Source organism: Bubalus bubalis, chromosome 18, assembly GCF_019923935.1.
Source record: "Bubalus bubalis isolate 160015118507 breed Murrah chromosome 18, NDDB_SH_1, whole genome shotgun sequence".
NCBI classification, from domain to species: Eukaryota; Metazoa; Chordata; class Mammalia; order Artiodactyla; family Bovidae; genus Bubalus; species Bubalus bubalis.
The window spans coordinates 28874277-28896989 of NC_059174.1; the positions used below are offsets into that span (position 1 = coordinate 28874277).

General features: G+C 37.8%; 1 long non-coding RNA gene and 1 pseudogene across 3 annotated transcripts in view; both read left to right on the forward strand.

The window, feature by feature from the left end:
• The window catches only part of LOC112580113, a 982521-nt gene that overhangs the window by 671619 nt on the left and 288189 nt on the right, over positions 1-22713 (forward strand). The window lies entirely within an intron of this gene.
• On the forward strand, positions 13889-14043 carry LOC112580502 (annotated as a pseudogene).

Sequence of the window (22713 nt, forward strand, 5' to 3'; positions counted from 1 at the left end):
TTGCTTTTGAGTATTCATCAAAGCCTTTGAACATTTATGATGATCATAGATGTTAGAGGACATGAAGGCTTCTTGGATCTATTAATTATACTCCTAAAAAGGGCCCATCCTCAGGAATTTTTGTTAGGACCTGATAATCCAATGGTGGGGAAAATAATAAAACAATAAATAAAATAAATAAGCACATGAGTGCTCTGGGTTTTAGAAAATACATTCAATGAATGGACCAAAATTCATAGAAAGGAATATTGGACCCAATATTTCACTAAGAGATGTCACTTCTGCTTTGTGTGAAAGTGTGTACAGTAAGGGATCCTTTGGGGGTTTCTATCAGCATGTACTAGACCTCTCTAAAACCCTAGATATCTTTATAGATAGTATATTAAATTTTGTGCAACCAAAATTTGAAATGCAAGAAAAAATATCAGATGATATTTTTTAACCAGGCTTGGTTAAAGATACAGAGAACTTCTATATTAGTCAAATCTAGTTTTGTATCAAAACTACAAAAACTTGCTGAAGCTTGCTCGATTATATATGTGAGTTCTCACATATATAGTGGTTTCAGTGTTGTTTTATAGCTTTAGGAACAGAGGTACAGTCTGACTTTACAAAAACCAGAACCTGAGCCTCTCTATTCCTCTTCCTCTTCCTCTTCTAAGGACTCGTTTTTCTCATACATGATTCTGCACTATTGCAGAACACTCCTTATTCATTGATGATCTGGCTTCTCTAAGCTCACATGCTTCACCACATAAACCCAGTGAAGCAGACAAGCTTTGGATTATTTCAACAGTTTTATTTTTTTTTTCTCTTCAGATTCTGATCCTGGGAAATTTTGTGTAAAGTTCAGTTTTAATTCTTAAAACCAAGAATGAGATTTTCTTTACCTCCTCAATTTTCACATATGAAAATGATGGGAGGTAGTGGGCATTTGGAAGTGATCTTTCAGCTCCAAGAATTCTTTGTTTTTAATATCCCAAATAACAATATTTGAAATAAATCTATGTCAAATGTAGTTGCTTATTTCTAGTTTTAAAGACAGTTTATAGAGTTTTTTTCTGCATTATGATATGATCTGTTTATTTTTATTCTTTGCTCAGTCGTGTCCGACTCTTTGAGACCCCATAGACTGTAGCCCACCAGGCTTCTCTGTCCATGGGATTTTCCAGGTGAGAATACTGGAGTGGGTTGCTATTTCCTTTTCCAGGTTTGCCATTTCCTTCTCCAAGGGATCTTCCTGACCCAGGAATCAAACTGGGGTCTCCTGCATTGCAGGCAAATTCTTTACTAGGTGAGCTACCAGGAAAGCCCCCTTTCTTATTGTTATAACATAGTAAAATGTACATACACATATACATGTATATGTGTGTATGTGTGTGTGTATATATATAAATATATATGCCCATGTGCATATGCATGTATTTATTTTTAAATTAAAATACTTTTTTGAACTTTTTAGTGGAAACCCAACATTCTTTATGGGAAATGAAACATTGGAAGGAAAGTAGCCTGAGAGAGTTACCTAAAACAATTTCATCCATTCCTTTATATATCACCATTGTGTTGATTCAAAATAGCTACAGATTATCTAGAAAAGAGGTATACTGAAGGACTAATCACAGAAAGAATAGTATTGTATTATTAGTCGCTCAGTCATGTCCGACTCTTTGAGACCCCACAGACTGTAGCCCACCAGGCTCCTCTGTCCATAGGATTCTCCAGGCAAGAATACTGGAGTGGGTTGCCATTCCCTTCTGCAAAGGATGTTCACAACCCAGGGATCAAACCCTGGTCTCCTGCATTGCAGACAGATTCTTTACCATCTGAGCTACAGGGACGTCCCCACAGAATGAATAGGTCTCTGTAAATATCTCTGTCAGTTATATGAGACACATCATGAATAGGTGAAGAGATAGCTCAGAGCCCTGGGGGAGATTAACATCCTGTGTTTAGAATCAAGCACTTTCCCATACTAGACCCACATTTTTACAAGTAACTTTTCTAGATCTACATTTTTCTATTTTAAAAAACAAAGTGATTAGAAAGATTAGCTCTGGTGGAATTTCAAGTTCAAAGAAATCCGTGATTCTTTGTTTAACAATATTGCCTTCCACCATATTCTAACATGAAACTTCTTCTCTTTGGGTCTACGTATTCTTCTCAAGTCTTCCCTGGTGGCTCAGCGGTAAAGAATCCCCTGTCAATGCAGGAGACATGGGGTTGATCCCTGGGTCAGGAAGATCCCCTGGAGAAGGAAATGGCAACCCACTCCAGGATTCTTGCCTGGAAAATCCCACGGACAGAGGAGCCTGGTGGGCTACAGTCCACGCAGTCGCAAAGAGTCGGACACAACTCAGTGACTAAACAGCAGCAGCAGTATCATATATTTGTCTTTGTCTGTCTGTCTTACTTCACTCAGTATGATAATATCTAGCCTTTTCTGACCTTGCTCTGTGACTCTGAAAGCTAGCCTGTATAGAATATCATTTGGGCTCCCTTGCTCTTGAATTTTAGTTGTATTTGGCCTATGGAAATTGGACAATGAAAAAAGAAGGAACGTAGACTCCTTTCCTGTTGAGCTGCACTTTGATAATACCTTTCTCTGCCCAAAGCCACAACTCCTGACTGACAGCTCTCTCACCAAGCTTTAAATATAGGATATTGTGAATATATACATGAAACAAATCTTATTTAAAACTATAGGTAAATATATAAATTAATCTGTACCTTACAGAAACCTGGTGCCTTAAAAAAGATTGACAACGATTTAACAAAGCATCTGCTTTTTTCCAGGATGATGGCCAATACACATATTTATCACGTGATTTCAAGAATTACTTGTTTCTTGTGCTTGTCTGTGCTTCTTAGTTTTAAACCTTGGTCAGAGCTGACAAAATATACTGACTTGGTAAGGAGGTAGAAAAACAGTGAATTTGTACAATCTCTTATGAGGTCAGGTTGGCAGTATCCAAAATAAAAATGCACATATATGTGTTACGAGCAAAAACAATGTTGAATGAAGTCTGCAGATGTATATACATGGGCAATGTACATTTACACATACTTGTAAGTAAAAGAAGATTTTCATCACATTGTTGATAAGAGCTTAAGGCTGAAAATAAGCTAAATATCCATCACTAGGGGCATGGTTACATTAGAATACATTCCATTTATTAAAAAAAAATAATCTGTGTAAAAAGGACAAAAATCAAGTTTTCTATGCATGGAAAAGACATATAAAGCATAATGGTTACATCTAGAAAGAAATATTGGTGTTCTATTTTGGGAAATAAACTCTTCATTGAATACACTTTTGAACTCCTTTTAATGTTTATTTTGTGCACATTTTATTTTCAGTATTTTAAAAGCTTCTTAAAATCCACTGAAATAAACTAGAAACAATTTATAAGTAAAAGGCATATTATTCACTGTGACTATTAAATGCAGAGTTTGATATGAAGATGTTGGGTACTGTTAGCTAAGCTGTTGTGATTAACAGTGAATTCTGTTCAGCAGTCATGCAGTCACATAGCAATTTGAAACTGCACAGAGGCATGAATTTGACTCAAAGTGACATCGTATTATATACCTTTCAAGTTAGTCCTGGGCTTCCCAGGTGGCACAGCGGTGAAGAATCCACCTGCCAATGCAGGAGACGTGAGTTCGATCCCTGGGTTGGGAAGATCTCCTGGAGGAGGATACAGCAATCCACTCTAGTGCTCTTGCCTGGAGAGTCCCACAGACAGAGGAGCCTGGTGGGCTGCAGTCCATGGGGTAGCAAAGAGTCAGACACGACTGAGTGACCTCACACAGCACAGCATGTTTTAATTTAAGTAAACACTTATTGAGGCACTCAAGATAGGTACACTACATACTTCTTTTTTTTTATAGGAATTTTTTAATAATGTAAAAAATAATTTTATTTATTTATTATTGGCCGTCCTAGATCTTTATCGCAGTGTGGGTTTTCCTCTAGCTGCTGTGAGCAAGGGCTACTCTCTAGCTGAGGTGCGAGGGCTCCTAGTTGTGGTGGGCTTCTCATGTTGCGGAGCTCAGACTCCAGAGGCAGAGAAATCCGTAGTTGTGGCACACAGGCTTAGTTGCTCTGAGGCATGTGGGATCGCCCCAGACCGGAGATCAGACCCTGCGTCTACTGCATTGGCAAGCACATTCTTTACCACTGAGCCACCAGAGAAGCCCACACTCATTTATAAAATCAAGAGTTTATCGGTGTTGAATTCAGGTACAAAGTTCTTCTTGACAGCCTATTCAAACACTGCTCATGCTGTGACTCAGGATTTCAGGTACCAATTGAAATTGAATCTCTCTTTAGTCTGCAGTGAATATTAACTTTATCTACTGACCACGAAATCCATGTTGTGTGGTCAGAATCCTTCTACAATGAATGATACGTTTGACCTTTTGCAGTGGTTATGAACGCTCATATTGCAACTACTGGGTTCTGTGGAATCATTTATGTATGCTACTTCAATTCTACCAAAACTTTCCAGCACATTTATTTACAAACTGATGGTGCTAGACAATATGAGAATATAAGGATAAATAAGATACTGTCACAAAATTTACATCTAAGATGTAAATATAAGGATAAATTACACTGTCACAAAATTTACATCTAAAATGAGAGGATATGAGAGATAATGAAATCAAATTGTCCAATACTTTAGAGTCTGTGCACTAGTTATTACATTACTCTGTTAGTACCTGGCATTGGTTATGCTTATTAAATAAAAATATTCCTAAGCTGAAGTCTACAACAGCTCTTTAGTGAAATTTTTGTTTTATACCAGTTCAGATTCACAGAAAATTTGTGATCGTAGTAGAGAGATTTAAATACCTTCTACCCTTTCCAGTATTTTTAATTAACATTTTATGTTACTCTGAAATATTTGCCTAAATTCATTAATCAATATTAATAAATTATTATCAATCAAAGACCATAATTTCTTTAGATTCCATAGATTTCACCTAATGTTATTTTTCCACCCAAGAATCCTATCCAATATATTATATTAGATATTATTAGGTCTCTTTAGTCTCCTCTTGGCTGCAACAGTTTCTGAGACTTTACTTTTTTTTTTTTTACCTTGACAGTATGCAAGAGAACTGGATCCGATATTTTACAGAATGAGCTTCATCTTGGATTTCCCAGTTATTTCTTATTATTGATCTGAAGTTTGGATTCGGGGGAGGAAGTTCATGTTGGTGGAGTGTCATAGAGTATCAATTACACATACTATTAACATGATTTATCACTATTGGTATTAGCACTGATCAAACCAGCTGCTGTAGTGCTTGTCATGTTTTTCCAATGTAGAGTTGCCTCCATTTTCTTACTGTACTTTTGGGAAGAAGGCAATACACATAGTGGGAGTTATGTTCTATTTCCTTGAGGGTGTTATATCACCATTCATTATTTAAAATACACAGAAGACTTTTCTCTTCCACTTATTTTTTTTAATCTTTTGTTTATTTAGAGCATTCTTTTGGATACTTATTTTATACTTTGGGCTGTATTCCAATGCTACTTTATTTTTTTTTCTTCACATTGTAATAGCCTTCCCACTGGGAGCCATTCTAGTTGGCTCCTGTATTCCTTTGACAAACTTCCATCCTTGTGTGTGTATGTTTTGAGTATTTCCTTTCTGAAACTATAAGATGCCACTCTGGGTCTTAGAATTTGCCATTTCTCCAAGAGGACCTGAGTCCTCTTTTGGCAAATGGTATTAGAAACAAAGCTCTATACACTAGCTGTGCTCATCGCTACTGTGATGTTGCTTCTTGGCTGCCTCAGCTGATAGAGCAAAGGAGCATGTGTGTATATACTAACTCATGTATATCCACATGTCAGTAAGTATGTCTGAATCTATATAAAAGTAAACATTAGTTTAGGTTGATGTCTGCAACTAAAAACCATTTTACATGGATTGTTGTAGCTTGCTCCATTTGCCTATTTGTAACCTCTCACTCCAATAGTTGGAACCTGAATTCCAACATCCCTCTTTGTAATTGTTCCATTACAGTATACATATACAGAGATTTTAGAAATATTAACCAGCACCACTGTAGGGGAAGGTACTTTATCAGTTAGAGTACAGTGCTTCTATATAGTTCTACTTACCTTTAATCTTACAAACTCCACACTTATTTCCAACTTCAGCAGCATTTTTCCCCGCCTCTACAATGGGCTTTTTTTTTCTTTTTTTTTTACATTTCTACTCTAGTTTGCTTCCTTGGTCACATTTTACATGCCATTCAAGGATCTCCCAGTGTCCTATATAATGTTTTGTTTTAATTTGCCTACATTTTCCTGATGACTCAATGGTAAAAAATTGCCTGCCAATGCAGGCAATTAATTAACTTTATTAATAATCATCAAGAAAATGGACTCACCAGAGATGTCTTTTACAAGTTAATAAATAGAATACACTTCATCACCTTCATACAAGAGAACGTGGTTTGATCCTGCTTCAGAAAGATCTTCTGGAAAAGGGAATGGCTAACATTCCAGTATTCTTGTCTAGAGAAGTCCATGGACAGAGTAGCCTGGTGGGCTATAGTCCCTGGAATCACAAAGACTTGGACATGACTGAGTAACTAATTTCTTATTCTTTCTATGGATCTTACATATATAATGTCATGTATCACCAGTACAGTATTGTAATAAAGTAGATTTCTTAAAAAACCTTATGCTTCATCTGTTTACCTTCCTCTTCTTCCTGATTCCTGGAAGTCATTGATCAGATTATATTCTGTACAGTGTTGCCGTATAAATGGAATTCTATAGGATGTAGCCTTTCCAGACTGGCTTTCACTTGGTATTATGCATTTAAGATTCATCCATCTCCTTGAATGGCATGATAGTACATTCCTTTCTGTCATTGAATAGTATTCTCTTATATGAATGTGCTGCAGTTTATTCTATCTATCTACTTGTAAAAGACATCTCTGTTGTGTCCATTTTTTTTTTTTTGGATGATCATTAATAAAGTTGCTACAAGTATTTGTGTAGAGACTTTTAGGTGGACAAGGTTTTACTACTTTTTCACTTTCAATTCTAAAGTTTCAATTTAAAGAAATTTTCTTTCTTTTTTTTTTAATAACCACTTAGATGCAGTTTATATGGGCTAAATACTACACTAAGCCCTTGATTTTTAAAAATTATATTTATTCATTGGTTTATTTATTTTTGGCCATGCCATCTGGCATGCAGGATCTTAGTTCCCTGACCAGGGATCAACCCCATGTCTCCTGCATTGGGAGCACAGAGTCTTAACCACTGGACCACCAGGAAAGTCCCTGAAGACATTTTCTTTATATTTCGTTGTATTTTACTCCCTAATACAGTTGAAGTACATAAGAGTGCTTCTTAAATGGTTTCTTGTCTAGTTTACAAATGTATTTTAAATTCCAAATTCTGCCTTCAGAAATGGCTATTCTAATTTGTCTTTTAATCTCATCCCCCATTAGATGTTGTACTGATGGTAATTACCTATTTTCTTGTCTGTCAGTCAGTTTTATGTAGATGGACACCAGTAGTTTCAATCAGATGGAATGCTTCTAATTTCTCTCTTAGATTTCCCAGCAGAACTTTTCTTGAATGGTTTATTAAACTCTAAATAAATTACACCTTCTGAATTGGTTTCCAACTCTAACAAGAGTCAAGGATAGCTATCAGTTGTCTGACATGCTCAGGTTTTATTATCAAATATTACATGTCAGCCAGCAGACACTGTGTCTCCAAAAAGAGGTTTTGGTCCATTTGCTAAAAACAGCTATGAATGTTGATGCATTCTTAGTAAAAGGGTAATTTTTCAAATGTGTCTGGACAAACATTATTTGGGTCTGAGTCATCCTGGCCTTTATCTCTCTCTTCTTTGAAGAAGATTCTGGCTTTATTTCCCTACTCTATTTTCATCCCTACACTCTGAAGAGTATCTTGCTGGATGTTTCTTCTTGGTACTTTGAGCAGAATCTGGAGATGGAGAGGAGGTAGTAAGAAGAAATGTGATGGTTCGAGAAGAGATGCGGGCACAAGAATTGCTGTGGGTTGGAGGAAATTGATGAGGAGAATGGTGATTTTTAAAAAGACCCCCAACATCATGCTCAAGAATTGGAATAGAACACTGGAGCTAACTTGGAATTATTTCTACCCTCCTGATTATATTTTCCAGATTGTGATTATGATAAGTTTGGATTAAGTGGTCTACAGCTTCAAGAAAGTGGCAAAGTGTCTCAATATCTGACTCAATCAGAGCATACAGAAACACATACACAAACACAAAGGTAGCCACAACAAATACAACCACAGCAAAGCTAACCTAAGCTGGTATAAAAAGTTGATGTTAAACAAAATAGAAATGTAATCTTTCTGACTATGCCAAAGCCTTTGACTGTGTGGATCACAATAAACTGTGGAAAATTCTGAAAGAGATGGGAATACCAGACCACCTGACCTAAATCTTGAGAAACCTATATGCAGGTCAGGAAGCAACAGTTAGAACTGGACATGGAAAAACAGTCTGGTTCCAAATAGGAAAAGGAGTATGTCAAGGCTGTATATTGTCACCCCGCTTATTTAACTTCTATGCAGAATACATCATGAGAAACGCTGGACTGGAAGAAGCACAAGCTGGAATCAAGATTGCCGGGAGAAATATCAATAACCTCAGATATGCAGATGACACCACCCTTATGGCAGAAAGTGAAGAGGAACTAAGGAGCCTCTTGATGAAAGTGAAAGAGGGGAGTGAAAAAGTTGGCCTAAAGCTTAGCATTCAGAAAACTAAGATCATGGCATCTGGTCCCATCACTTCATGGGAAATAGATGGGGAAACAGTGGAAACAGTGTCAGACTTTATTTTGGGGGGCTCCAAAATCACTACAGATGGTGATTGCAGCCATGAAATTAAAAGGCACTTGCTCCTTGGAAGGAAAGTTATGACCAACTTAGCATATTAAAAAACAGAGATATTACTTTGCCAGCAAAGGTCTGTTTAGTCAAGGCTATGATTTTTCCAGTGGTCATGTATGGATGTGAGAGTTGGACTGTGAAGAAAGCTGAGCACCAAATAATTGATGCTTTTGAACTGTGGTGTTGGAGAAGACTCTTGAGAGTCCCTTGGACTGCAAGGAGATCCAACCAGTCCATCCTAAAGGAGATCAGTCCTGGGTGTTCATTGGAAGGAATGATGCTAAAGCTGAAACTCCAGTACTTTGGCCACCTCATGCGAAGAGTTGACTCATTGGAAAAGACCCTGATGCTGGGAGGGATTGGGGGCAGGAGGAGAAGGGGATAACAGAGGATGAGATGGCTGGATGGCATCACCAACTCAATGGACATGAGTTTGAGTGAACTCCGGGAGTTGGTGATGGACAGGGAGGCCTGGCGTGCTGTGAATCATGGGGTTGCAAAGAGTCAGACACGACTGAGCGACTGAACTGAACTGAACCAATGGTGTGCACCTCCCTTGGGAGAGCATAGAGGAAAGGAGGTCTGCACAGGCCCTAGAGGAAAATTGAAGGCCTTGTGAGAAACAGTACTGTTGGAGGGGGCCCAGAGTAGGACCCTCTAAACCCTGGAATGCACACTTTTCTGTCCATGGAATTCAGATTCCTGGGATTAATAGCAGGCAGAACTGCTCACTTCCATCTTCTGTCGAGTCCACGCTACTATTAACTTCAGTTGAGAAGATTGCAGCAGTTTCCTCGTGGTCCTCTGTACAAATATTTTCCCCTTACATTTATTTTTTTTAATATTTATTTATTTATTGGCCATGTGTCATGTGGGATCTTAGTTCCCTGACCAGGGATTGAACCTATGCCCCCTGCATGGAGTCTTAACTGCTGGACCACCAGGGAAGTCCCCTATTTATTAATATTTTTAATCCTGATGGCAAAGTAGTGATTTAAAAGGCAAAATTCCTCTCATAACCTTTCCACCTTCATTATCCTAAGAATGATAAGAATCCACAAAAGTTTTTTAAGACATAGAGTTAAACATGTGTGTGTTCTGGTCCCTGGTTACCTTAGCAACATCATCTCATACCTCTTTCCTATGTGTATAAGCCAGGCTGTCTGTCAGGCATGTTAACAGTGCCATGTTTTTCTAGCCACAGAATTTTTGTCCACATTTGTCCCTATGCCTGGATGCTACAACCCACATAAATTACACTTGCCATGGTTAAGTCCTTCCTTTTCCCTCAGAGCTTCTAGACTAATTCTTCTTTATGTGTTTATATTTCACAACCCTAGGTGCATGTTAAAATTCTCAAATACCAATGCCTACGCATCAACTCAGATATCAGATTTCATTCAGGTAAAGACGTAGGCATTAGTATTATTCAAAGTATGAGAATAATTGCTTCATATGCTACATTAGGGCTTCCCTGGTGGCTCAGATGTAAAGAATCCGCCTGCGGTGCAGGAAACCTGCTTTGATCCCTGGGTCAGGAAAATCCCTGGAGAAGAGCATGGCAACCTTCTCCAGTATTTTTGCCCAGAGAATCCCCATGGGTTGGGGAGTCTGGCGGTCTACAGTCCATGGGGTTGCAAAGAGTTGGACACAACTGAGCGACTAGCACACATATGATACCCTATGGCCACGTGCGTGTACCTCTCCTTTGTAATTCTATAAATTGCAAGAAAAATCCAGGAATATACAAAGTATCTTTCCTTTTTATAGCTTTCCTTTGTAAACCCTGTATTAATTCTTTGATTAAGTTTTTTTAATTAGGTATTTTTAAAATATCTTCTGTGCAGGAGACTCAGTTCTAGTTAATGGGAATGGAGCAGCAAAGAGTATCCTCTTGTTTATTCCCTTAGAAAGCTTACATTTAGGGGCATTGTAGGGTTTCAATATATATTTGATGGACAACTGAGTAAACATTTTTATGTATTCAATTTTATTTATCTAGAAATATAACGTTTCCCTTTTCCTGAGATAACTCTTCATTTCTCCCAAAATATTTAGAGCAGTGAAGTTCCAAGCTGAGCTTTTTGAACACTTTTAAGTAATTGTTCAACTTCCTGCTTCATATTGTCTTTTATGACAGCCTTTGGATTTCTTAATTATTGCATTTTGTCTTTCTCTGGAGCTCTGATAATAAAACTATAGTCTGGCTCACCATTCTTCAGACAGAAGAAAAAATCTAAAAAGGCTTTCTGCCTTATTTTGTGGCACTACTACGTCACCATCCCTCCCTGTCTTTGGAAATAAATTGTTGGCAGATCTGCAATTTCTTCTGTCTGTTCCTCAGAACCCTTGGCAACATGTCACCTGTTCCAGCAGATTTTTATATTCAGAGCACAATTCAGAACTCAGGAAGAATTCTTTACTGATTTCTTCCAGTCATTAATCATTGCCTACAGCCTCGCTATTAGGGAAGCATCTCAGTCTACACATGTGCATTCAATTACGGGTTGATTGTTTTAGTTTATGGATTGTCTAGCTACTATATTTCTTTTTCCCCCATCCCTCTCCATTCCTCTCCAATCCTTATTTTCTAACTTAGTTCTTCACTGACTTTTATGATAAACGGAAGCATGGGGAGTGGAAAAAGTAAAATAAAATTAGTCTTTAGATCTCTGTTACTAAAACTACCACCCAAATTTAGGGATATTCAAGCAATTTGTTATGGAATAAATAGATTATACAATTATTACATTTGCTTCTGTTATTCTTCCTGTCCCTTTCTGAAAAAGCAGCATAGTGAAATGGGAAATTTTGACAAGCTGAGACTCAGACAGCTTGGCTTTGAATCCTGGCTCCATCACATAATAGTTGTGGTCTCAGCCAAATATCTGAGACTCAGTTTCTTATCTATGAAATCAATTAATGCCTTGACTTCCCACATGTATCATAGAAAAATCAATAATTTACAGTAAGATCCCCATTTAGAAGCTTTATGATATACATATAAGACCATCTTATTATATAAATTCACAAAAGTTATACCAACTCAATCTATGTCATTACACAAGTATTCCAACACTGCTGCTTAAAAATTCACCTGAAAGCTCCATCACTTAAAATACTCGTCATACACTATCATGGTTCTGGGTGCGGCTGCAGAAGCTCATCTCTCCTGAGCTCACGTTAGTGGCTCCAGTCCTTGTATGCTTGCTCTGTAACCCAGACTGAACGGACAGAATCATTTAGGGAAGCTCTTTTCATAGCAATAGCAGAAATCAGGAGGCCCAAAGTTCAGTGGAACAGGCACTTTCCAAGCCCCACTTTGTTCTATGTCTGCTCATAATTCATTTGCTAAGTAACATCACATTGGCAAGTTCAAAAAGAGACAGGGAAGTACATTCTGGCTTCAGAGGGAGAGATTGTGAAATTACACAGCAAGAGCATAGATACAGGAAAAGGTGAAGTACTGGGGACAAAAATCCTGTTTATCCCACTTTTAATGACTATTCCAGATTCTGTCTGTCCTCTCCAGCTATCTGTCCTCTGGCCATCTACATGCCACTCACCCTTTAATATTTCTCATGTAAGAGGACATGATGTTTTATTGGAATCTTCAGTTTGTATTGTGAGAATGAACCTTATTAATTACATATTATACACAGACACCCATGCAGTATATATTTTTAGGCAAGCCCATTTATATAAAATATTCAAAATGATTGATTTCTTCTTGCCATTTGAGAGGACATAATTGGGCTTCCCTGGTGGCTCAAATAGTAAAGAATCTGCTTGCAATATGGGAGACCCAGATTCAATCCCTGGGTCGGGAAGATCCCCTGGAGAAGGGAATGGCAACCTGCTGCAGTATTCTTGCCTGGAGAATCCCATGGAACCTGACAGGCTACAGTCCATGGGATCACAAAGAGTCGGACATGACTGAGCAACTAACACTGAAATGCTTAATCTTCCATAAACAAATTTTCAATGTAACAGGGCTATATCATTGAACAAATTTGAGTAAAAAAAATTCTTGCTTGCAAATATTTCTAGGTTTCTCATATATTTGTTTGCCTTCTTATATGTAGAGCAATACACAGACACATATCTGAACTTTTGCAACCTAGGTCCTTGTGATACTGTGATTTATAATAGGAATATATTTTTGGGCTTTATCCAGGTTTTTGACATGGACACATCTCCTGAGACTGTTGAAATTTCCTAAGCCCTAAGAGTGATAAAGCTGCCTATTGTTATGTTAATAGTGTGACTTTTGGAAAGCACCCAGGTAAATTTAGGAGTAGGGGCTGGTGGCTGGAAAACCCAACTATGTGACCAAAGGGTTGGAACTTTGAGCTTAACCACTACCCCCGAACTCTGATGAGAGGAGTGGGGCTGGAGGTCGAATCAGTTGCCAGTGGCCGATGATTTATTCAATCATGACTATGTAATGAAGCCTCTATTTAAAAAAAAAAAAAGAAACAAGCAAAAAAACCCCAAAGCATGGCTTTCTGAGAGCTTCAGAGTTGATGGACGTGTAGAGATTTGGGGGAGAGTTGGCCAACAGAGAAAGCATGGAAGCCACACGCACTTTCCCTATACCTTACCCTATGCAGCTCTTTCATCTGGCTGTTTCTGAGTTATAGCCTATTGTAACCTACTAAGTAAAATGTTCCTTTAAATTCTGTGCATTGCTCTATCAAACCCAGGGAAGGTGGGTTTGATTTGTGGTGGGCCAAGCTTTGCATCAGGGCTTTCCTGATGGCTCAGCTGGTAAAGAATCTGCCTGCAGTACTGGAGACCTGGGTTCGATCCCTGGGTTGGGAAGATCCCCTGGAGAAGGGAACAGCTGCCCACTCCAGTATGCTGGGCTGGAGAATTCCATGGACTGTATAGTCAATGGGGTTGCAAAGAGATGGACACGACTGAGCAACTTTCACTTTCACTTTCACTAGCTTTGCACAGTGGCAGTATCATAGCCAATGAAGTTTATCCAAGGCATGATTATTGCTAATTGAAAACTTCTCCCTATTAGCTGGTGGGCCAGCAGCACAGGAAATAACCTGAGCTTGCTGTTGGAGTTTGAAGTTGAAGTTGGCCTGAGGCCAGAGCCTATGGAATCATTCAGTGCCTCAGTGGACATGAAGTATAAAATGCCAGTTTCAGCTCTCAAAGCTTTTTTATTTCCCCCACATTTTAATTATTTATTTATTTATAGTTTTAATCTTTTTGGTCATGCTGCACAGTATGTACAATCTAGTGCCCTGACCAGGAATTGAACATGAAATCCCTGTACTGACCGCACAGAATCCTAACCTCTAGACCACCAGGGAAGTCCCTCTCCAACTTTTTAGTCCCTCAGTTCCTCACTTCTCTGAATTGGTATTCCTCTAGTCATGTCAAACTTTTTTTTTAACTCCTAATTTAATTCTTAATTTTTGAAATATATATATATATATATATATATATATATATAATGTAATTTCTCACTTTTTGACTTGGTATTTCTCCAATAACTTCAAACTTTTTTTTCTAGTTTTCTGAATAGGGCTGCTCCATGGCTAGTCCTTGACTGTCTGAAACACTACCTTCAACTATAAAGTATTTAAAGAAAAAATATACAAAAAACACTTTCTAGCTTCCCTTGTACCACCATCCCGCTTTCCCTAAGGCTGTTATGTAATAGAGTCAGTTAGACTTAATAGAGAACAAATTGGGTGAATTATTTGTAGCTAGCCCAGGAGATAATGCTCCATATTTTTCAAGGCTTGTTATTCTGTTTAAAGCCACAGGGTTTTAATTATTACTTTGATTTGATCTTTCAAAAGAAACTATGGGAGTAATCACGTTTATTTTTTGCCTTTACATCAGATGGACACTACTTACCGAAAGATGAAGACTTGCACTCTTTCAACACAAAGGAGATATGGCACCACTCTGTTAAAAAAAAAAAAAAATTGAGCAACTGAACAACCTGACTTTTCTTTTTTTTTTCCTCTTCCATGTGACACACAGGTTATAAAATTACATATCAGATATTCTATGCCTTTTGAGATAATATATTGGCTATGAGCAACCCTATTATTTTGGTAGAAGTTATTTTAACTTTGGGTTTGGGAAAATGTAAATATGACTTCCCAGCCCCCAGCCCAAGACTGTGTGGTTCATGCCTCATTCAGCCCTCCTGCTGCGGTTCCAGTTTTTATCCTTCTCATCACAGAATATGAAACAGCATATACTTCATGCTCCATTAGTGTACAAATTGTTTAGTTTCTCTTCATTTCTTCCTCTCTCTCTCTCCTTACCTTTGTCCAAAATCAGTATATGGCACTTAGAAAATATTTTTTTTTGATGACTGAACATTTCTCATAGTAAGTAAATAAGTAACATTTCTCATTTCTCACTCAAAAGGGGCATATTTACTAGATTTCTAGTTCCTTGGTTTACAGTGAAGACCCTTGCTATCCCATGAACCAGGAAATTTACAAGTAAATTGTGTATTCTCTTTTATTATAACAAGCTAAGATGCTGCATAGGGTCTGTCTTCAGGGAGCCTACCGTCTGGTGAGTCTCATTCCTTGCTCATAATGTGCCAGGCACTGTGATCAGCATTTGACAGTCATTGAATAAATATTCACTTAAATGTGTGGTTGAATGAAAAGAAGGAAATAAACTGCTGTTGGCTGCTGCTGCTGCTGCTAAGTCACTTCAGTCGTGTCCGACTCTGTGCAACCCCATAGAGTGACCATGAAATTAAAAGAATTAGATGTTTCAAATACTTATTATCAAGTTATACTAACTTAATGTATCCACCTGCACAATAGTAATGCCTTTCATATGAGTAAAAGGTCCGGATCCCTGTTTTACTTTATTACTCTGGGTGAGGCATGGTGAGACCAGACGCAGATGATAAAAGAGAGAGAAACCGTGAAGAATCCACAACCAGAAAGAGTTATGTTGTACTCACAACTTCCTGGAGATAGCACAGAGTACCCTGCAGAGCCACTCAGGGGAAGGATTAGGACTGGTCATAAAGCAGAAGTGAGGGGCACTGAGGAAAAGAATCGTTACCATGGTTTCTATGGGAAGAAAAGACTGAGGCATGGCAAGTAGGTTTAGTGTTGATTTATCTAAATAATTTCAGCAGGCTCTGGGGCATCAGTGTTGTCCCTGGTTTTCTGGTATCAGACTCTGGGAGACTAGCATGGGTATATAGTGAACCAGACTGTAAGAGTTAAAGTAAGGGAAGTATTGGGGATGTTGACTTAATCTGCCAGACAGAAGAGGGAAATGAGGGACTTCCCTGATGGTCCAGTGGTTAAGAATCTGCACTCCCAATGCAACATTTGTTCCCTGGTCAGGGGATCCCACATGCTGTGAGCCATGGCCAAATACAGAAAAGAAAAGGGAACTGACTGGCCTCTAGCCAAAGCCTCAAAAACTGGATCAAGACAACACATATACATACATACACAACAGTTCCTGCATCCCTCCTTCCAGCTCTGAAAACTTGTCAATGGCCTTGCCAGTACATGCTGCACAAATTTGGAAATCAAAATTTTAAAATAATAATAATAGAAGAGAGAAAAGAAAGATGGAGAGAGAAGAAAGGAGTAAGCTAATAAAATTTTCTCCTCATTCATTAACAAATTCTTGTAGATACAGTTCCAACTTTTGTAAGTAAGTAGTTATGCTTGTATATAGTTTCATTTTTTAAAGGTATCTTGGATTCTGAAAGCAGTAGAAAGAGAGATAAGATAAACTCTAAGTAAGAGACTCCTGATTGTTATCACTCTGTTCAACACTTATTTTCCGCTTCGGAGACAAAGGAAATGTGTAAGAAAAGTAAATGTCTATGCTGTAGATTGATTGTGTTTTTCTGTGAGAAATAACTTTCTGTTGCGAATCACCCAGTCTGTGGTATTTTCTTATAGCAGCCAGATGGACTAAGTCTATTTTCAAATAACTTAGATTAAGGGAATAAAATATTGTTTAATGGAAAAGCAACATGTTGTTGTTGTTCAGTCACTCAGTCACGTCTGACTCTTTGCTACCCCTTGGCCTGCAGCACGCTAGGCTTTCCTGTCCTTCAGAATCTCCCTGGAATTTGCTCAAACTCATGTCCACTCAGTCAATGATGCCATCAAACCATCTCATACTCTGTTGCTCCCATCTCCTCCTGCCCTTCATCTTTCCCAGCATCAGGGTCTTTTCCAGTAAGTCGGCTCTTCGCATCAGGTGGCCAAAGTATTGGAGCTTCAGCTTCAACATCAGTCCTTCCAATAAATATTCAGGGTTAATTTCCTTTAGGATTGACTGGGGCTTTCCTGATAGCCCAGATGGTAAAGAATCGCCTGCAATATAGTAAACCCTGGTACTATTCCTGGGTCAGAAGGATCCGCTGGAGAAGGGATAGGTCACCCACTCCAGGATTCTTGGGCTTCCCTTGTGGCTCAGTTGATAAAGAATCTGCCTGATCTCCTTGCTGTCCAAGGGACTCTCAGGAGTCTTCTCCAGCACCACAGTTTAAAAGCATTAATTGTTTGACACTCAACCTTCTTTATGGTCCAATTCCCACATCCGTATATGACTACTGGAAAAATCATAGCTTTGACTATACAGACTTTGTTGGCAAAGTGATGTCTTTGCTTTTTAATAAACTGTCTAGGTCTGTCATAGCTTTTCTTCCAAGAAACAGGCGTCTTTTAATTTTATGGCTTCAGTCACCATCTGCAGTGGAGCAAAAAAAAAAGTCTGCCACTGTTTCCATTGTTTCCCCATCTATTTGCCATGAAGTGATAGGACCTGATGCCTTTGTTTTTTGAATGTTGAATTTTAAGCCAGCTTTTTCACTCTTTTCTTTCAACTTCATCAAGAGGCTCCTTTAGATCCTTTTTACTTTCTGCCATTAGGGTGGTGTCATCTGCATATCTGAGGTTATTGATATTTCTCTTGGCAATCTTGATTCCAGTTTGTGATTCATTCAGCCCAGCATTTTGCCTGATGTACTCTGCATATAAGTTAAATAAGCAGAGTGACAATATATAGCCCTGAAATATTCCTTTCCCAATTTTGAACCAGTCCATGTTGGGTTCTAGCTGTTCCTTCTTGACCTACATTCAGATTTCTCAGAAGGCAGGTAAGGTGATCTGGTATTCCCATCTCTGGTATTTCCATTTGTTGATGACATTGGAAAACCAAGTAGAAACACTGGGCAAATGTTATGCAATATCTCTCATCATTCACTAAAATAAGGCTTATGAATTTTAATAGTAAAGATTTGAAAACCTATCTTGGGTTATAGATAGGTTTCTTATAGAGAAATTTTCTTTTAATAATATCAGAATTTATTTTCCTATAAAGTTTAGTCCTGCAAGAGAAGAGAGAAGAAGAAAAAGAAAAACATACAAACACATATACAAACCAACAATGAGCATTACCTTCCTTGATACTTCCTAGTGCTAACCATTGACTTGTCACCTGAAGGGAAAATTTTGTCAGAAGACAAAGATCCCAATACAATTAAACTTGATATTGAGTCTTCAGTTCAGTTCAGTCTCTCAGTTGCGTCTGACTCTTTGCGACCCCATGAATCCCAGCATGCCAGGCCTCCCTGTCCATCACCAACTCCTGGAGTTTACCCAAACTCATGTCCATCGAGTTGGTGATGCCATCCAGCCATCTCATCCTCTGTCATCCCATTCTCCTCCTGCCCCCAATCCCTCCCAGCATCAGGGTCTTTTCCAATGAGTCAACTCTTCGCATGAGGTGGCCAAAGTATTGGAGTTTCAGCTTTAGCATCAGTCCTTCCAATGAACACCCAGGACTGATCTCCTTTAGGATGGACTGGTTGGATCTCCCTGCTGTACAAGGGACTGTCAAGAGATATTGAGTCTAACTACTTGTATTTTTCTTAAAAATATCATGCTGTTGTAAAAACCAGTTGTTAATGTGGTGATTGACTCTGAATGTCACCTCAGTTGCTTTCTAATGTTTTTTTAAGCATAATTTTTCAAGATATTTAACCATAAATTGAATTCTACATGATATGTTGTCATAAATTCCAAGTAGAGATAAAAATATGAAAATGTGCCATCCAGTTTTCCTGATACTACTGGTTTTCATTGGAATACAATATAATGAGAGACCGCCATAGTGGCCACCTATGTTGAATTACTACTGTGTAACCTACTGAGTCAAACAATCAACAGTTGCCAGGTGGATGTCTAACAATGTACGACACATTTAAGGGGACACTGTCAATGCTTTATTGGAATCCTGATCATGAACTTCCACATTTTTTCCTTCTCTTTAATATCAACCATCAAGAGTTTGCAAGTTTTATTATAATTAGAGCACATAGCATGGAGTTGGAGAAACAGAAGGAAAACTATGAGCTTTGGAAGAGAATATCTCCAGGATTTCCCAGTTTATTCATTTTTTATTGTATTCTTTCAGCATACGTGCATTGTTTTCAACCTGTCACATACACTCTTAAGTGTTGAAGGTACAGAGATGAAACCGGTGGTTGCTGTCTTTCAGGGTTATCAGAATAAATTGACTGTGCAGTATCACAATCCTCAAGATGAGTTTTGTTTTTAACAAGTGCCCTTGTATCTTTATGTAATGGCTGTGTTGACGTATAAATGAAACGTAAAGGATGAGTTATTTGATATGAGACTTCAGATGAGAAGAGTCTTTTATCTTGAGCACCCTGTTCACCTAAGGATGTAAACAGCATATATTATGGTTGCAAAATATTACAGAAGCAAATATATGAGTAATGCTGGAGTAGAATTTGCAAAATGGAGACACGCAAGAGATAAAGCTGTGCAAAACATTTAATAACTTTGAAAAGACAGAGTCATTAAAATTTTGACAGAATAATATCAGGATAAGATTTAATTGTTATTGTAATGACTACATGATTCTTCTATAGAATGGATTACAGAGTATGCCAGTGAATTGTTTGTGTATTTTTTGGTCTATTACCTGACCTTCTCTTGTTCTGGTCTCATTTTCAGGGTAATCATGTTTTCCAGAACCTTCTTTTCTCTGACTTCTAGTGTTCTTTGTTCAGTAAGACTCCCAGGTAGAAGTCTGGAAGGGAGAGAGAAATGATGTATTTTTAACCTTTCTTTTGGCTTTCTTGTTGCCACTGACAATGACTACCTTATTTATCAGATCCAACTCTCCTTCTCCTCCCTCCATCATTACATTTCACGTGGAAAGCTTGTGTTCTGGCTCCTTTCAGATGATTCTTCATTAATGGGTCTGGTATGCCTACTTTTATTAAACACACAGCTCTAAGGGTGTAGCATCATCCCTCCGTTGCTAATCTATGGATTTCCTTAGCATTCTCTCTTGGGCTTTCAAGTTTTTTCCTTACTAGTGTGAACAAGTGTCTATTGATCTATCTATTTAGCTAATATATAATTAAAGTATAATTGAATATATACTTGAATGGCCTAGAGGCTCCTGTTTTCCTGTTTAAAATTGTACTAACACCTTTAAATGAATCATGTATAACAGTGAGATGCACAATGCAATAGACTATCCTAGTATAAGCCCTCACTATCAATTATCCAGTGAGTTTAGTAATATAGAAAAGTATAAACTATATAAACTATTTAAAGATAGAATTACAATTTTGAAATTTTTTTATGGTAGTGAAAAATATAGAAGGATGGTTTAAGATTTGAGTCAATGAGGTGAACTTTTAGTAAGGAAACAGAACATACAGATTAGGAATTTGTGTGGTAATAGTATCTTTGATGGGGTCATCCTGAGATGTATATTAAGTTACCTAATGCAAAAAAGGTATACATTATAGTTGTAGGATAGTTATTATAGATAAGCAGTGTCTGCCAGGGTACATTATATTTTGTATAGATTTGAGTTTGTGTCAGGTAATTTATTTCTTCTGCCTAAACAATTTTTTTTTCAAGTTTCTTGTAGTGCTGGTCTGCTAGTAATAGAGTTTCTACTTTTATTTGTGTGTAAAAAAATCTTTTTCAAATTTGAAAGATAGTTTCACTTGATATAGAATTTCAGACTGATATATATATATATATTTCTTTTTTTTCTATTTACAGTGCTATTCAAATATAACTCCATCTCTTCTGGTTAACATAGTTTCTGATAAGAAGTCTGTTATATATCTTATCCTTATGTAAATGCAATATGGTTTTTATTTCTTTGTCTTCCTCCTTCAAGATTTTCTTTTGATCTTTGGTTTTCAGAAGATTTGAATATGATGTGTCTAGGTGTGCATATTATATTTATTCTACCTACCATTCCAAGTTTCTTGAATCTATAATTTGACATTGTTCATTATTTTAAGAAAACTGTCATCATTTCTCCAAATATTCTAGGATTCCAGCTTCACAAATGTTAGTCTACTTGATATTTTCCTGTATTTCTTTATTATAGCATTATCTTTGTTTACTCTTATTCCTTTATGTTTCACATTGGATAATTCTTATTGATCTATCTTTAAAGTCACTGTCTTAGTCAGCTTGGGTGGCAATAACAAAATACCATAGACTGAGTGGCTAAAAAGCAGGAACTTCCTTCTAATACTTTCAGAAGCTAGGAGGTCCAAGATAAGACTGCCAGCATGGTCAGGTTCAAGTGAGAGCCCTCTTCCCTTGCAGATGGCCTCCTTCTCACTGCATCTTTACCTAGTGAAGAGAGAGAAAGCTCTGACCTCTTTTCCTTCTAATAAGGAAGGAATCTTATCATTCATCATTCAATGCCACTCTCTTGACCTCATCTAAATCTAATTTTGCCTTAAAGACCTCCTTTCCAAATACCATCATAATGCAAGTTAGAGTTTCAAAATACAAACTTTGAGGATATACAAACATTCAGTTCATCACATTTGCTACTGCTCCCCCCCCCCCCCGCCTCCCCCCCCTCCCCCTGCAATTTTATGTTCTTCTTACAGGTAAAATGCCTTCATTCCATTTCAACTGCTCCTAAAATCTTAATTTGTTCTAACGTCAACTCTAAAGTTTAAAGCCCAAAGTCTCATCTACTGTGAAGTTGCTCAGTCGTGTCTGACTCTTTGTGATCCCATGGACCATAGCCTACCAGGCTCCTCTGTCCATGGGATTTTCCAGGCAAGAATACTGGAGTAGGTTGCCATTTCCTTCTCCAAAAGATCTTCCCAACCCAGGGATTGAACACGGGTCTCCCACATTGTAAGGAGACGCTTTACTATCTGAACCACCAGGAAAGCCACCAGGGAAGTCTCATCTAAATATTACCTAAATCAGATGTAGATTAAACCCCAAGTACAGTTTATCCTGAGATTTTTTTTTTCCCTCTAGCTGTGAACCTATAAAACCAAATAAGTTATGCTCTTCCAAAATAGAGTGGTGGAATTTGCATTTTTCTATTTCAGAAGGAAGAAATTAGAAGGATGAGTCCCTAGCAAGTTTACATGTATACCTGTGGCGGATTCATTTTGATATTTGGCAAAACTAATACAATTTTGTAAAGTTTAAAAATAAAATAAAAAAAACAAAAACAAACAAACAAAAAAAAAACCTAGGCAGAGAAACATCATTAGATCTCAATGCTAGTATTAATATAACCCTCTCTGACTCAGTGTTACACCTTCCAGTCATACTAGGGTGGTAGTCTTGCCTCTTTGATTCTATTAGTAAGAACTAAGCCCCCAAGACTCTGGCAGCCCCACCCTCAGGGCTCCAGGCAAACATTATGTGTCCTGTTGACCTTGAGGCAATAGTGTTTCCCTTTGAAACCAATGA